General features: G+C 52.3%; 1 long non-coding RNA gene across 3 annotated transcripts in view; it reads right to left on the bottom strand.

Annotated features, from left to right (window-relative positions):
- Positions 1–14,381, bottom strand: part of LOC138415352 (uncharacterized) — a 121,139-nt gene that overhangs the window by 59,544 nt on the left and 47,214 nt on the right. The window contains exon 1 of one of the 3 annotated variants that reach the window (XR_011247193.1): positions 9,785–10,059. The exons of 1 other annotated variant lie outside the window; for it this stretch is intronic. This is a non-coding gene — a long non-coding RNA (uncharacterized lncRNA). Of the gene's footprint in view, positions 1–9,784; positions 10,060–14,381 lie in introns of those variants that run through there. One more of the 3 variants, XR_011247194.1, reaches the window with a different exon arrangement.

Here is a 14,381-nt window from a genome sequence, read left to right as displayed (position 1 = left end):
CCATGGTCTGGGCTCCCTGCGGCCCAGGAGAACTGCTGACAGCCGGACACTGGGGATTCGCGGGGGTGGACGTGTGGCAGAGCCTGAGGAAGGAGGCGTGCGAGCGTCCCGGGGAGGCCGGCTCCTGCAGCAGCCAGTGGGAGTCAAGGCGGTGCGCCTTGGGGGACGTGAGCTCCCAGACAGAGGAGCCGAGGAATCGGACTCAGGAGGGCGGGCCCTGCGCCCACCCGAGCCACCCTAAGATTCAGAATCCACGAGAAGGATCAGAGCCCGCTAGAGAGGGGACAATTCCAACAGTGCCCACCATCCGGGGAGCCCATGCCAGCCGTGTGACCTCTCTAGGCAGACTCCCCAGGGGATCCCTTGAGAGTGTAGCGGGGGATATTTACAGGGCGTGGCCAAAGCCTGGCGGGCAGCAAGCACGGTATTCCCTGTCACCTGGGGTGTCTGAGTAACGGTGTGTATGTTTCTCTTTTCCCCAGGGAACTGCAAAGACCCTCGTGATCAAGTGAGAACTTACACTTGGATTTCCAGATCTCGGCAAGAAAAACGTGTCACCCTCCTTTCAGTCCAGCACGAAACAGGGAGGTCAGCAACAATGACCACTGGAGCTTGTCCACATGGCTCCCTGCCTCCCTCACACACCCAGCAAAGCCAGGTGAGTTCCCTGGGCCTCTTTCCCCTGGACACACTCTAGGCCCCCACTGGGTCCCTCAGAGTCCCAGGCAGCACTTTCAAGGTCTTAGCTCTGTCCCCCACGCCCCCAGGCCTGGAACCACACAGATTGCGTCAGGCGCCAGCCCACTGTGAGGGTCTTACAGAAATCCTGGGCCACTCTGGTCCCCGTTGTATTACTCACATGGGTCATCATGCAGTTACAGTTACAGCAAGGCCACGGGACAGCAGCACCAGACCACGTGTCCCCACCCTGAGCCCTAGAGGGAAGGCCCTACAGAGCTCTCCGGGCACAGGGTGCCCTGGGTGTTCTCCCTGTGGGGACAAGACACCCCTCCTGGCCTCCAGACTCGCTGGAGCATCTACAGGCCTGACAAAGGATCTGCCCCTGCTCTGGAAGCCGAAGGTCTAAAGGAGAAGCTGGCCACATCCATATCTCAAAGTGACACCTACAGGGGTTTCCAGGATGACCGGAAAGGTCTCAGCAAAGGCAGGAGGTGGAGGGAGAGAACGGAGACAGTGGACAAGAAGGAGCGGAGCAGAGGTGGAGACAGGAGAGGAAGAAGGCTCGGGGTGATCCAAGGCCACTGTGCCCAGCGGGGGAGCCCGTGACAGGAGGGCAGGGCCATGCCAGGGAGAAAGGGCTCAGAGACACCGAGGGAAAGCTGAGGAGGGTCGGCAGTGACCCAAGCCTCTCCATGCCTCAGTTCCCAAGCTTCACAACAACATGGCAACCTGGGTCCTGCCCTGGATGTTTAAGGGCCCAGATAACAGATGTGAAAACACACAGCGAGTGTTCACCTCTGCAGCGCATAAACCCAAACTGGGACCATGCAGAGCAATCAGCCTGGGACCCTGCAAGGAGGACTCTGAAATCTGTGACGGGTTTCACACAAAAAAATACAACAGATGTTCAAATAAAACCTTGCACTGAAATGTAGAAACACCTCGATATCCATCAGTGTACGAATAAGATAAATAAAATGTGGTCCATCCGTGCACTGGAATATTATTCAGTCAGAAAAAAAGGAAAAGTTCGACACGTGCTATGACATGGATAAAGCTTGAAAACATGGCACCAGACACAAAAGGCCGCGTGCTGGATGATTCTGTCACAGGAAAGACCAGGGCAGGCAAATCCACAGAGGCAGAGAGTGGGTTGGTGGTCTTCTAAGGGGATCGTGGTCGTGGCAGAGGCAAGGGAATAAATAGGATGTGACGGAGAATGGGCACAGGGCTTCTTTTTGGGACAATGACTGTGTTCTGGAATTATCAAGGGGCGGCAGTTTCACAACACTGTGAATATACCACATGCCTCTCACCTGTTCACTTTAAAACGGTTTATTGAAGGTTCTGTGAATGTTACTTCAATGAAATAAGACAACGACTGTAACAGTAATAATAATAATATTAAGTGCTGGCTATGTGCTGGACAGGGTTCTAAGGGTGTAGCTCAGTGAACTGTCGCAAAGATCCCATGAAGTGGGAGCCCTACTATCCCCCTTTTATTGCTGAAGGAATCAAAGCTCAAAGAGGGTGAGTGACTTACCCAAGGTCACCCAGCCAGTAAGGGTAGCGTGTGATTTAAATCCCACACTCTGGCTCCAGGACAATTGCATTTAAGGAGGAACCGGCTTCCCTGGTGGCTCAGACAGTAACGGATCTGTCTGCCAATGCAGAAGACCTGGGTTTGATCCCTGGGTCAGGAAGATCCCCTGGAGAAGGGAAGGGCAACCCACTCCAGTATTCTTGCCTGGAGAATCTCATGGACAGAAGAGCCTGGCGGGCTATAGTCCATAGGGTCGAAAAGAGTCAGACTCGGCTGGGTGACTAACAGCACCATTAGGAAAGAGGATGATGGGGAGCCAGCAAAAGACACAAGCAGCTGCCACGGCCCCATCTTGGGCCCCCAGAGCTGGCTACGGAAGGACATTGCACCCACTGGCTGGGCAGGAGGCACTTCCCAAAGCCTGAGCCCTCTTCTGGCTTCTTGGAGAGGTCACTGGAGCAGACACCAGGACCACTCTCCATCTAGCATCCAGAAGTGACCTCTGGAGGGCAATCTTGACCCTGTCAACGTCCCTGCCCGTCACCCGAGGCCCACATGCCCCTCCCTGGCCCCTGCCCTCGGCCTTTAACGGAGCAGCTCCCCTGTGGTGATGAAAGCACAAAAGCAGAGCCCTGTCTTGCTCGAGGACACAGCCACGGGTGGCGCACAGTGGCCGCAGAGGTTTTTCTTTGTAATTGGTTTAAAAAAAGATAGAGGAAGATATTTTTGGATTATCATTATCAACATAAGACTATAATGGGATGAATTCTCCCAGTATGCTCAGGCCCCAGGACACAGCTGTGACACCCCCACCCAGGGATCTAAGGACTGACGTCACGGGAGGTGACTCCACGGCTTAGCAAGGACACCAGGGTCTTCCCACCCACCACCCCTGAGCAGAGCCTCCACCCCCTGGCCTGGCTGCTCCCTCGACCGGGGGCCGTCTCGCCTGCCCACCTGCCTGCCGTCCCCCTCATCTTGGAGCCTGCATGGGTCCCACCACCCTTTCCTCTGAGAAGCAGTCCTGACCCCCCACCAGGGCAGCCCCCCTCCTGCAGTGCCCCCTTCCCACCAGCCGCTCCTCTGCTGAGCAGGGCTGGCTGATAATGACAACTGGGCACAGACGCGACTTTCCTTGGTGGCTTCCGGCAGCCTCTCGGTATTGCCGGTCTGCCATGGGCGGCTTTGTCCCCGGGGTGTGCCGCACACTCTGCCCAGGCACCCCCAGGGCCCTTGGGAACCCCTCCAGCTCTGTGAGCACGGCCATATGCCATTTGCCAGGAGGATCAGCACCAGGAGGGACCCCTAGCCCTGAGCCTCGGGGACAGATAACCCAGGAGGACGTGAGCGGACCTGGGCAGAAGCCACCGCTGGGCCTCATCCCAGTTCAGCCCCAGGTGGACAAGAAAAGCCCCACCGGGGGCCTGGAACAGATGGGCCGGGCTCCGGACCCCTGCCCGGCCCACCATCTGTCCTGACAGTCGGCCCGTCTGCCCGGGCAGCCCCTCCTGGCAGCCCACCATCTGCCTGGCCCGCTTGGTCCTCCTCCTGGCTCCAGCAGGGCCCTCGGGAAGGGACGGGCAGGAGCCAGAGCCCAGGCCTGGCTGCTTGGACGGGCCCCACATGGCACCCCTGAGGGGAAGGGGACAGCAGAGCCCCGCCAGGGCAGGAGGCACCTCTCAGACTCTGCCTCACAACTGAGGGAGCAGAGAGAGGAAGACAGAAGGCTCTGCCCCTGGAGGAGGCGGAAACCACACATCTCCTCCTCCTCCCCTGAGGCCTGGATGGGGGTCCAGTTCCTGAAGGGTCCCTGCTGGAAAGGCCTGGACCGCACCCTCACCCAGACCTTCATCCGCCACTCAGTTCGCTCCTCCAGGTCCCTGGGCAGCACCTTCCTCTCCCTAGGACCCCTGTGGCCTGAGAAAGAAGAGCCACTTCTATCTGGGGCCCAGGCCAGGCCAGGCTGCGGCAAGAGCAGGACGCCAGAAGCCCCAGTGTGGCCTCCAAGGCCCTCAGTCAAGTGCAGGCCCCACCTTGGTGATCTAAACCTGCCGACCCCCTGCCGTCTCCCCAGAGGAAACCAGGGCCTCCTGTGGGGACCCACCTTGGCTACAGGGCGTCTCTCGGGCCCCCGGGAGGTGGCAGCCAAGCCCAGGAGTGTCAGCTGCAGCAAGAGCACCCCCAGAGGTCAGGTGATGACATGCGCCCTCAGCCCCTGCCTCCGCCTCATGACCCCCTTGTCCATGAACCCTCCACCCCATCTCCTCCTGGGACCCCCTCACCGTGTAACATGATTGCTGCTCCTCAGATGACATAGCGGGCACAGGAGTCATCCTTGGTGAGAGGGGCTGGCTCCTCCCTGGCTGGTTCCCTCCCTGGACGTGGGGATCTTCCTACTCTATCAGCACGCCCTGTATGCGCCTGGGTTCTTCTTGGCGGGTCAGACTGAGGCCAGCCCATTCTGCAAGCCACAGAGAGCAGCCTTGCAGGTGGTCAGCTCCCTCTGTCTGGTCCCATACCCCCTACTCCCCAACCTGAAAATAGCCCCCAGATGGCACCCAGCAAGGAGAAGGCAGGAGCCTGGAGGATAAGAACTCCCCAACCCCAGGAGCACGCAGCCCGCGGGGCCTTTCCCCACCTGCCACCCCAACACGACCCTCCTGAGGGATTCCCCTGGGAAGAGCGTCCATTTACCAAGCGTGGTCCTTCCTCCTGACACACCACTCACCACGAGGCACCCTGGAGCGGGTGGGTGCCCTTCCCACAGCCCACCATGCTGGACCACCCCCTATTCCCTTCGGGTGCAGGAGTCTGGGCCTGGGCCCTCAGACCCCCAGTGCACCCACCAACTGGTCAGCTTACTTCGGTGACACCCATCTGTCCTCCCCCAGCCTCAGTCGGACAACCACACAAACGCCTGCTTTCCATGCGGGAGGAGGTGGGGCCAGCCCGAGTCAGCAGAGTGGGAGAAGAGGGGCCAGGAAGCCGCGCCAGCTTTGTGGCTGTCACCGTCGCTGGCAGGAGCTTGCTGAGGTTGGGGACAGCACCACCAAACCCACCACTGCGCACCCTGCAGGGCACAGTGTCTGTCCTCCCTTGGCTCCCCTAGCCTGGCTGGAGGGGGCGGGCAGTGGCACTGAGTGGGGACAAAGTGTGAGAGACACCAGCTGGCCGCTGCGACCAAAGCCGACAGACTCGTGGCTGAACAGCACCACCTGGTGGACACGTTGGAGACTACATAGCCAGGCGTGTTTTTGTTGTTTTGGTTCTGAGATTTCTTCCGCTTTTCCCAGCACGGCTCTGTGACTATCAGAACCCACTACCCTTTAATCGGATTCTGCTTAGATACGGCTCATTATCAGAGGGCCCAACCCAGGCACTTCAAACAAGGCAGGAAAATAAATCCCCCAAAGAAAGAGCTTCTGGTTAGCAAGCCCCCTACCCAGTGCTAGCCTGTCCATCACCCACTGTCCAAGGAAATTGCCCTTCCTCCCATCACTGATGTGATAGGCACCCGTGGCCTGCCTTTGGAGGGGAAAAAAATCAGAAGTCTCTGGCCAAAGAGGAAAATCGAGCCCAAGAAAGAACAGTGAACACAACTGGCTGAAATAAACAGAATACATGAAATAGAAAAACAGAAAGGGGGGAATAAACAAAACAAAACCTCGTGGGAAACTCATTGAAAGTAAGTAAGACCTAACTCTTTATTCAAAAAAACTGTTCACTAAAAGAAAAACAATTAGTGATTTCCCTTTTTTAAAGTCTATTTCAGAGTAACCGGATAACTCAATTGATAAGGGAAGGTTTGTTTAACAGAATTCTCACTGCTCCTTGTAAAACATGAGAATCCCATGGACGGAGGAGCCTGGTAGGCTACAGTCCATGGGGTCACAAAGAGTCATCAACTGAGCGACTTTACTTGTAAAACAGTGATTCTAGGAGGAAAGCACCATATTTGCAAGCTCTCATGAAATAGTTATTTCCTGGGACTTCCCTGGTTGTCCAGTGATTAAGAACCCAACTCAGAGCCCCAGCCGCGAAGGATTCTGGCAGAAAGGTGAGCCTGAATCTAGCTTCTAGAGCTAAACTCCCATTTCCAGGAAAGGTGAAGATGAAGTAACACCAAAAGGAAGCAATCTTCCCTTGTAGCTCAGTAAGTAAAGAATTCGCCTGTAACTCAGGAGACCAGGGTTCGATCCCTGGGTTGGGAAGATCCCCTGGAGAAGGAAATGGCAACCCAGTCCAGTATTCTTGCCTGGAGAATCTCATGGTCAGAAGAGCCTGGCCGGCTACAGTGTCTGCGGTCACAGGAGTTGGACACGACTTAGCGACTAAACCACCGAAAGGAAGCAATCAGATCCAGAATATGGGTGACAATCAGCAAGACAGTATATCCTGTTTCTGTAGCAAGTCAAGGCTGGAGGGAAATGGGGAGGAGGGTCTTGATCTAGACTAAGAGAAATTTTAAAAGACACAACAATTAACTTGTGGACCTTGTCTGGAACCCAATTTAAACAGACCAACTGCAAAAAGGTCTCTGAGACGATCAGAGAAATGTGATTATAAACAGGGCATTCGCTGATACCAAGGAATTACCATTAATTATGACATTGTACTAATGGAGCTGTGATTCTGTCACCAAGTCTCCCAGATTTGGAGAGTTGCATCCTGATATTCGCAGGAGCAAAGTTACAGAATGCCTGCTAACAGGCTTGAAAATACTTCAGCCAGAGGACAGCAAAGGACAAGAAAACCACAGCAGATGAAGTAAATGTGATCATTTTGATAACTGTCAAATTGGGGTAATGCACACATGAGACTTTATTGCGCTAGTTTATCTTTAAAGGATTTTGAAAACGTTCATTGTAAAAAAAAAAAAAATTGAGGAAAGACATGCCCTGTCTCCTACAAACCTCACCTGACATTGTAGAAATTTTAGAAGTTGCAGAAGCTGACTCAACTTATATCCCTGAGCCTCACCTTCTTTCTTGCTCTGGGAATGTTCAGTTGGGGGAGAGAAAGTCTATGATGTTATCATTACTCTTCTATGGTTCCGGTACCCAAAAGCCCATGGGGCTCTTGTTGCAGGGCTGGACACCTGAGGGGGAGTCTCTACTGGGTCCCCATCAAGGATTCTGGATGCCTTTCATCCCCTCCACAGTCTTTGTGGACTTTAAGACCCAGATCAACATTGTGCTGGGGAAGGAGATCCCCCAGAGGTCCTGTAGTCCCTATACTCCCTCTCTGTGGTCGGCAGAATAATAACCCCCAAAATGTTCACATCCCAATTCCTGCAGCCTGTGACTGTGGTACCTGTGGCAAAAGGGACTTTGCACATGTGACTAAGGAGCCTAGGAGGGTAGGTTATCTGGGTGGCCCCGAGTCACCATCACAAAGGTGTTTCTAAGAGGTTGGGAGGTCAGAGGAGATGTGACAACAGAAGCGGAGGTTGGAAGGATGCAGTGTAGCTGGGGACCCTGGGCCCGAGACCACGGCCACCTCACTCAAGCCTCCAGACGGAAGGCAGCCCTCCCAAGTCCTTGATTTCAGCCCAGTGAGACGCTGACCTCCAGAACTGTAGGGAGTAATGCGTGTTATTTTAAGCCACCGAGTTTACGGTCATTTGTTACAGCAGCCACAGGAAGCTTGTGCACTCTGCGAGGCTCATCTGATGCTGGAGTCCGGGGAGCTAGAGGGGCTGAGAAGGTCACCTTGGTGGTTTGGGGGCAGGTGGTACATCAGCCACGTCCCTCCACGCCTCACCTCCCTTCCTGCTTGGCCTCCACCCTTAACAGGGAGCAGGGGCAAACCCGCAGTGAACTAGCCCTGCCAGGCAGGCTGCACTAATTCCCTGAGACAGAGCCGCTCCTTCACCAGCACTCCACCGACCCCAGGAGGCCCAGCCTGAGCAGCCCTGTGGGAGATAGGGCCCCCCGACATACGCTCTCTTCCACTTCAGCCCTGCTCCTGCCCCTCTGCCAGGAATGCAAGTTCTTGATTTTATCTGTCTGCAGCCCCAGCTCACTCCACACACCTCCAGGGGTCACCCAGCCTTCCGAGTCACAAAGTCTGTTACCATCAACAACGCTGTGGAGACAGGCAGGCAGGTGAGGATTCCCAAGGACCTGCCCAAGGCATCTTGCTGGCACGAAAGGGACACTGTTCCTGTCCCCAGATAAGGATGATGAGTTGGGAAAAGCAGGCCTGGCAGTGACATGCTGGATACCCGCTATCTGCTCAGCAAGGTCAAAGGTAGTCCCTTATCTGTCCTGGAAAGTTCCTTCTTCATTATCAGCGCATAAACAGCATCCAAATAGTTATATAATAGACGGTTCTGGAGATAGAGGGTCATCCAAAAGTCTCGAGGGAGAAGATGCTGCAATAAACAGAGATGTCATCCGTCCACAGTGTCCGGAAGAGTCCACCGCCAGCTCTGGCCTTCAGGACCCACCACTCCCAACCCAATCCACCACCTTCGTGCCTCTTAGAGCCCCCAGCCCACCAAGGTGCCCAGATGCTTTCTGGGTGCCACTGGAAGGGATAAAGAGACCTTAGACACTGTCCCATGGCCTAACCCTGGAGCTGTGCCCCTTCTCTTCCCCTGCCCATCAGATCTCAGCCGCTGGAACAAGAAGGGGAAATTGTTTATGCCAACGCACTCAGAAAAAAACCCTTTTGGAAAATTTCAGGCCTGAGTCCTGAGTGCCCCTGGAGACCACGGCTGGTGGCAGAGGACCAGACCAGCTGCAGTTCCAAGAAGAGAAGAAGGGAAAAGATTTATACCCAAAACAATGAGGGGACAATGACAAAGCAAGTTTAACTAAAAGCACCAGTAGGCGAGCTTTGTGGGGACCAATGAGCTCTGAATGATGCTGTGACTTTCAGAGGCGGGTGCCCCAGGCAATGGGTTCCTGGGGTTGGGGGAACTCAGCCAAATACAGAACAAAGGATGTGAGCCCCTGGCCAGTGGGGTCATGAAAGGAGAGTCCTGGCTGTCTCCCAGGCAGTCAGGAGCTGAGAGACCTCAGAGTCACCTGGCAGGGGGGCGGGGATCCAGGTGAGAAGAGATGCCAGCAAACCTGATGTCCTGCCCCAATTAGCAAAGGCTGCTTCAGATCCCCTGCCCACCCACTACAACCCTGATACCTCTTCTGGGGGTGCTCTGAGAAAGTGGTGCTCATACCCAGAGAAGGAGGAGGACTGGGAGAGACCCAATCAGGCCTTGCTGCCCGGGGAAAGGACCACTGCTCCAAGGACAATGACGCAGGACCCCCTCAGAGGGGGCAGGAGTCACTTGTGTCTCATCGTCCTCCTTGCAGTGGGCCTCCCGGGGGGCTGCTAGCTCCAGGGGGAGCTTTGCAAGCCAGAGGGGACTCCCTGCGGTAGATTCTCTAGGCTGAAGGGACACTGCAGCCTCAGGGTCCCTGGTGGAGAGAGCTGGTCCCCAGCTAGCTGTCTGCCGCCAGACTAGCCCATCCATCATGACCCAGATCACAGGCTAAGCACCTCAGCTGCTCCCCTCTCCCCAGCTGATATTTTCATTTTTAAAATTTTACTTACTTATTTATTTCGGCAGAGAGCTGCACTGGGTGTTCATTGCTACGCACGGGCTTTCTCTAGTTGCAGCTCGTGGGCTCCAGAGAACTGGCAAGCTCAGTCGTTGTGGAACACGGGCCCAGCTACCCTGCAGCATGAGGGATCCTCCCAGACCAGGGATCAAACCCGTGTCCCCTGCACTGGCAGGCAGATTCCCAGCCACTGGATCACAGGGAAGTGCCCAAATCAGCAGTTTTCTCTGAAGGCAGCAGCAGGCAGATTTACTGGAAAACATGTCCAGAGGGACTCTGCTCCCAAGACCGAGAGGCCACGGAGGCCAGCAGCCTGCGTTAAAGGGCAGAGTCTCCTCCCAGCCCAGCTGACCACCAGCCCGGAGAGTTGGGCTGGGCCCTAGTGCTGGACCCAGGGCCACCTGCCCTAGGTCCCACCTGCATCTTCCCAGGGCAAATGATTCCTTCTCTGCTGGTTCGTCTCAGTGGGAACGCAGGGCAAGTGCCTGGCTGACAAATGACCCCCAGCCACCCCTCTCCTGACAGATGTAGGAGGGATCAGGAGGGCCTAGACTGTTTTAAAGAGCTGCTAGTCACTCCCAAGAGCCCAGCAGGCAAGCTCCCAAGCCTGGCCAGTGTCCCAGACCCTGCTGAGGTTCTCGAAGGAATCACGAACACGGGAGTTTCCTTTATGCGAAACAGAACCACAGAAAGCAGGCTTGCTCAACAAGTGAAGGGTACCAGGACATCACTCAGGGCGCAGGGAGGACTCAGGCACACACCCTCACCCACGGGCTCCCACTTGCCTCCTCAGGCCCCTGAATGGAGGGTCCCAGAGGTGAGTCTGGGCACCTGGCCAGCCAGCTCAAGACCCCTCTCTAAGGTGAGTCCCCCTGCACTGTCTGAGCACCTCCATCAGTCAGGACCTGGAAGTTAATTCCTGTTTAATGGGGAGCTGCTGTCATGGAATAAATATTGGAGTGATGCGTGAGCAGGGAAGAGCGTGGTGTGGAATAGCTAACAGAGGGCAGGAGGAAGGTGAGAGCAAGGAGATGGGCTGAACCACCACAGCGGGAGCCCAGCGAGAGAGTCGACAAAGGGAGGGGCCCAAGGAGGGGAAGACTTGAGCGGGTGAGGGTCAGAGACAGGCACAGGTCCATGGGGGAAGGGGGAAAGGTGCTGGACTCTGGAGGCTTAAGAAGCAACCCAGGGACTTCCCTGGTGGCCCAGTGGCTAAGGCTCCACACTCCCAATGCAGGGGGACCCAGGTTCAATACCTGGTCAGGGAACTAAGATCCCATATGCCTTGCAGCCAAAAATAAATTTTAAAAAAAAATTACTCCTAACTCCCTCTCTATGCTTCTCTGTATTTTCCAAATTTTCTGAAATACATTTGAATTCTTTCCAAAGTTATGTTCTAAGTCAGTTTTGAACTTAAAAAAATTTTTTAATTATTTTTAAATTTGAGGGGACAAAGCTTGTATTGTGATTTCAATCGATGTGTCTGCCCTCCAGCAAGGGCAGGGACCCCATCTTTTTTATCTTTGTATCGAAGTTCCCAACACAGAGCAGGTCTCCCTGTGGCTTCCTACATTTTAGAGAATATCACCCTACCTCTAAGACAGAATCTAGAATTCTCGAAAGTGAAAGTGAAAGTTAGTCACTCAGTCGTGTCCAACTCTTTGCGACCCCAAGGACTGTAGCCCACCAGACTCTTCTGTCCATTCTTGTCCTTCAGGCAAGAATACTGGAGTGGGTTGTCATTTCCTTCTCCAAGGGATCTTCCTGACCCAGGGATCGAACCCAGGTCTCTGGCACTGCAGGCAGATTCTTTACCTTCTGAGCCACCAGAGGAAGCAGAATTCTCTAAACCTAGTGTTAAATCACTCCTAACATTCTTGCCATCCCTGAAAGGTCCTAGGATTCCTTTGATTTTTATTTTATTAATTAAATCTTTTTTAAGTTTTTAACTTAAAAAATCAACTTTTTTATTTCATTTTTTAAAATTTTCACTTGGAGTAAAACACACAAAACATAAAATTTACATTCGTGCTTTCTGCAACCCATCTCCAGAACTCTTTTCATTTTGCAAAACTAAAGCTTTGTCGCCATGAAACGATAACTCCCCATTCCCCCGCTCCAGCCCTTGGTAACCTCTCTTCCACTTTCAGTCTCTATAAATTTCACTCCTTTAGGAATTCATATTGGTGGAATAATGCAGCATCTGTCCTACTGTGGCTGGCTTATTTCGCTTAACATAGTACCTTCGAGATTCATCCATGCTGCAGCAGATGTCAGAATTTCCTTCCTCTTTTGGGATGAACAAGAGTCCACTATGTGGATGGACCATGTTTTGTTTAATTTTTTAAAAAATTTATACAGTTTTTAAAGATAATTTCCCATTTACAGTTATTGGAGAATACTGGTTATATTCCCCATGCTATCCATCACTGAGCCTATGTTACACCCAGGAGCTTGTACTTCCCACCCCTCCTCCTCTGTATACCCCTCTCCCACCTCTGGTAACCATTAGTTTGTTCTCTATGCCTATGGGTCTGTTTCTTTTGTGTTATAGTCACTTATTTATTGTATTTTTGAATTCCACATATGAGTGAGCTCCCCAGGGGGGCACAAATGGTAAAGAACCTACCTGCCAATGCAGGAGCCAGAGGAGACTCGGGTTCGATCCCTGGGTCGGGAAGATCTCTTGGAGAAGGGACTGGCAACCCACTCCAGCATCCTTGCCTAGAGAATCCCATGGACCAAGGAGCCTGGCAGGTTACAGTCCATGGAGTCACAAAGAGCTGGACACGACTGAAGCAACTTAGCACCACGCACATATGAGAGGCATCACGCAGTATGTTTTCTGACTTATTTCACTTAGTATAACGCTCTCCAAGGCCACCTGTGTTGTTACAAATGGAAATTTTTCATTTTTTTTTATGGTTGAGTACTATTCCATTGTATATCTATACATATATGTATAGATATATATTATGTCTTCTTTATCTACTCATTATGGACACTTAGGTTGCTTCCATATCTTGGCAATTATAAATAATACTGCTATGAACATTGGGGTGCATGTATCTTTTTCAAATTAGGGTTTTGGTTTAACGTATACCCAGGAGTAGAATTGCTGGGTCCTATGGTATTATTTGTAGTTTTTGAGAAATCTCCATAATTTTTCCACTGGGGCTGCACCAATTGACATCTCCACCCCAGGGTATGAGGGGTCCCATTTCTCTGTATCCTCATCATAATTTGGTATTTGTGTTCTTTCTGATGATAGCCATTATGATTGGTATAAACTGATACCTCATTGTGGTTTTGATTTGCACTTCCCTGATGTTTAGCGATGCTGAGCATCTTTCCATGTGCCTGTTGGTCATCTGCATTTCCTCTTTGGAAAAATGTCTATTCAATTCTTTGGCCCATTTTTTAATTGGGCTGTCTGGTTTTTTGCTGTTGAGTTATATGAGCTGTTTATGTTTGTTAGATATTAATCTCCTATTGGTCATATCTTTCTGCAAATATTTTCTCCTCTTCAGTATACTGTCTTTTCATTTTGTCAATGGTTTCCTTTGCTGTGCAAAACCTTTTAAGTTTAGTTAGATCCCATTTGTTTATTTTTGCTTTTATTTCCTTTACTTTAGGAACTGTATCCAAAAAAATACTGCTGCGATTTATGTCAAACAATGTCAGGCCTGTTTTCCTCTAGGAGTTTTATAGTATCTGTTCTTACATTTAGGTCTTTAATCCATTTTATTTCTGAATAGGGGACCCTGTTTTGTTTATCCATTCACCCATTGATGGCCACTTGGGTTGTTTCCACCTTTTGACTATTGTGAATTAAGCTGCTGTGAGTATGGGTGTGCCAGTATCTCCTGGAAATCCTAGTGTCAATTCTTTTTTGGATACATCCCCAGAAGAGGGATTGCTGGATCATACGGGAATTCTACTTTACCTTTTTAAGGAACCACCCATACTGTCTTCCACAGCAGCCAAACCATTCCACGTTCCCCAGAACAGTGCACAGGGTTCCCACTTCTCTGCATCCTCACCAGTCCTTGCTGTTCCCTGGTTTGTTTCATTCTGTTTTGTTTCAATGCAGCCAGCCTAAGGGACAGGAGGTGCCTAAGCTCTCTTGGCAGGAGTCGGCCTATAGGAACTGGAATGAAAGCTTCCCCCCCTCCCGGAGGATTCTGAGGGCAGTGAATTGTCTGTACAATACCGTAATGGTGGATCCATGTTGTAAATTTGTCCAAATTCATAGAACGTACAACACCGAGAGTGGTAATGGAAACTACAGGCTTTAGGTGATGATAATGTATCTATGCAGGTTCATCGATTATGACAAACGTGCCAGCCTGCAGGGGGGCGGAGGGGGTTGATAATGGGGGAGGCCATGCACAAGTGGGAAGAGAGGGTATAAGGAACATCTCTGCACCTTCCACTCAATTTTCCTGTGAACCTAAAAAGGCTAAACCTAAAACAAATCTCTCTCTTTTTTTTTTTTTTCACTGTACCCTCCATACCTCTGGAAGACTGAGGAGGAGAGGAAAGTAAGAAAGGGGCAGAGAAGGTGGTGTCCCTCAATTCAACAGTTT

Source organism: Ovis canadensis, chromosome 11 (assembly GCF_042477335.2).
Source record: "Ovis canadensis isolate MfBH-ARS-UI-01 breed Bighorn chromosome 11, ARS-UI_OviCan_v2, whole genome shotgun sequence".
Lineage (NCBI taxonomy): Eukaryota > Metazoa > Chordata > Mammalia > Artiodactyla > Bovidae > Ovis > Ovis canadensis.
This window is presented reverse-complemented; position numbering and strand designations above follow the sequence as displayed.